This window comes from Mustela nigripes, chromosome 6 (assembly GCF_022355385.1).
Source record: "Mustela nigripes isolate SB6536 chromosome 6, MUSNIG.SB6536, whole genome shotgun sequence".
Lineage (NCBI taxonomy): Eukaryota > Metazoa > Chordata > Mammalia > Carnivora > Mustelidae > Mustela > Mustela nigripes.
In genome coordinates this window covers 7,298,651-7,301,355 of record NC_081562.1, presented here as the reverse complement: position 1 = coordinate 7,301,355, position 2,705 = coordinate 7,298,651, and the positions used below count along the sequence as shown (strand labels likewise).

The 2,705-nt window shown below is 42.7% G+C and overlaps 1 non-coding gene across 1 annotated transcript; it reads right to left on the bottom strand.

Moving 5' to 3' along the window:
* Positions 1 to 946: 946 nt before the first annotated feature.
* LOC132021050 (small nucleolar RNA U13) lies at positions 947 to 1,053 on the bottom strand. Its single transcript, XR_009405228.1, has one exon. It is a non-coding gene; the product is annotated as a small nucleolar RNA U13 (small nucleolar RNA).
* Between the last annotated feature and the right edge of the window lie 1,652 nt (positions 1,054 to 2,705).

The following is a 2,705-nucleotide window of genomic DNA, read 5'->3' as shown; positions in this document are numbered from 1 at the left end:
AGGAACAAATAATCCAATCAAGAAATAAGCAGAAAACATGAACAGACATTTCTGCAAAGAAGACATTCAAATGGCCAACAGACAAATGAAAAAGTGCTCAACATCACTAGGCATCAGGGAAGTACAAATCGAAACCACAGTGAGTTACCACCTCACACGAGTCAGAATGGCTGAAATTAACAAGTCAGGAAACGGAAGGTGTTAATGAGGAAAGGGGAGCTTCCTACAGTGCCGACAGGAATGCAAGCTGTGCAACCATTCTGGAAAGCAGTATGGAGTTTCCTCAAAAAGTTGAAAATAGAGCTGCCCTACGACCCAGCAATTGCACTATGGGGTATTTACCCCAAAGATACAAATGTAGTGATCCGAAGGGGCACCTGCACCCCAATGTCTATAGCAGCAATGTCCACAATAGCCAAACTATGGAAAGAGCCTAGATGTCCATCAACAGATGAATGGATAAAGAATATGTGACACACACACACACACACACACACACACACACACACACACAATGGAATACTATGCAGCCATCAAAAAACAAAAACCTTGCCATTTGCAACGATATGGATGGAACTAGAAGGTGTTATGCTAAGTGAAATAACTCAATTAGAGAAAGACAATTGTATGATCTCACTGATTTATTATTAATATTATTTTAAGTAAGCTCCACATCCAACATGGGGCTCGAACTCACAAACCTGAGATCAAGAGCTGCAGGCTCTACCAAATGAGCCAGCCAGGCGCCCCAGGAACATTTTATATTTCCCTTATATTGTCCCCTGTGTCTTTCAATAGGTCCCTGGTAATGACTCATTAAAATAGCTTCGATTACTTAGCATTATATAATATAATACAATTCTCTTTTTGCTTCACTAAATGGGACTGTGCTACTAATGGGGATTCATAAACTTGCTTATGACTTCTAGACAGATTTTTCCCCCCACATCAGACAGGTCATGTGCCAGTGTTGTGATAAGCTTTGAGGGTAGTACAGCTCACACAAGCATAGCATGAACTCCCAGTAGTCACATCTAGGAGGTATAAAAGTATCTACAATCTTTTTAATAGACTTTCAATTTTTAGAGTGGTTTTAGGTTCAAAGCTACATTGAGTGGAAAGTACAGAGATTTCCTCTACATCCCTTGCCCCCACACATCCATTGCCTCCCCCCATCAACATCGCCACCAGAGCAGGACACTTGTTACATTGTGAACCTACACTGATCCGTCATTATCATCCAAAGTCCACAGCTGACATGAGGGTTCACCTGGGTGTTGCCCATTCTAGGGGTTTGGACAAATGTAGGATCTATATCCACCAGGATGGCATCACATAGAATATCTTCTACCCTAAAAATCTTCTGTGTCCTCTTGATCTCTCCCTCCCCCAACTCATGGCAACCACTCATCTTTTTTTTTTTTTTTTAAGATTTGTTTATTTGACAGACAGAAATCACAAGGAGGCAGAGAGGCAGGCTTAGAGAGAGGAGGAAGCAGGCTCCCCGCCGAGCAGAGAGCCCGATGCGGGGCTCACTCCCAGGATCCCGGGATCGTGACCGGAGCCGAAGGCAGAGGCTTCAACCCACTGAGCCACCCAGGCGCCCCAACCACTCATCTTTTTTATTATCTCCATGGTTTTGCCTGTTCCAGATGTCAAACAAGCGGAATCATATAGCAGGTAGTCTTTTCAGATTTCTTTCACTTAGTTATATGCATTTAAGGTTCCTCCGTGTCTTCTCATGGCTTGATAACTCATTTCTTTTTAGCAGTGAAAAACTCCCCATTATCTGAATGGACCACGGTTTATTTATCCATCCACCTCCTGAAGAACTCGGTTGCTTCCAAGTTTTGGCAACTGCTATGGACATCCATATGCGGGTTTTCTTGTGGACGTAAGTCTTCAGCTCCTTGGAGTAAACACCAAGAAGCAAAGTTGCTGGATGGTATGGTTATATTATGGTTAGTTTTGTGAGAAACCATCAATCGGTCTTCCAAAGCAGCTGTGCCATTTTGCATTCCCACCAGCAATGAATGTGGGTTCCTGATGCTCCATATCCTCGAGAGCATTTGATGTTGTCAGTGTTCTAGATTTTGGGGGTTCCAATACGTGTAAAGAGGCATCTCATTGTTGTTTTAGTTTTTATTTCATTGGGGTTACTTGATGTAGGGCATCTTTTCATGTGCTTACTTGCCATCTGTTCTGAGTCTGTTAAAATCTTTGGCCCATTTTTTTAAAGGTTGTTCTCTTCTCATTGCATTTTTCTTTAAAGATTTTATTTATTAGAGCGAGAGAAGGAACACAAGCAGAGGGAGTGGGAAAGGGATAAGCAGGCTCCCTACCAAGCAGGCAGGGAGTCCGATGCGGGACTTGATCCAGGACCCTAGGATCATGACCCAAGCCAAAGACAGATGCTTAATGACTGAGGCACCCAGGTGCCCCTTATCATTGCATTTTAAGAGTTCTTTGTATATTGTGGATAATAATCCTTTACCAGATATGTCTTTTGCAAATATTTTCACCCAGTCTGGCTTTTTATTCTCTTGACAATGTCCTTTGCGGGGCAAAACTTTTTAATTTTAATGAAGTCTAGTTTATTGGTTATTTCTTACATGGATCATGCCTTTGTTGTACCTAAAAAGCTTGGGGCGCCTGGGTGGTTCAGTGGGTTAAGCCTCTGCCTTCGGCTCAGGTCAGGATCCCAC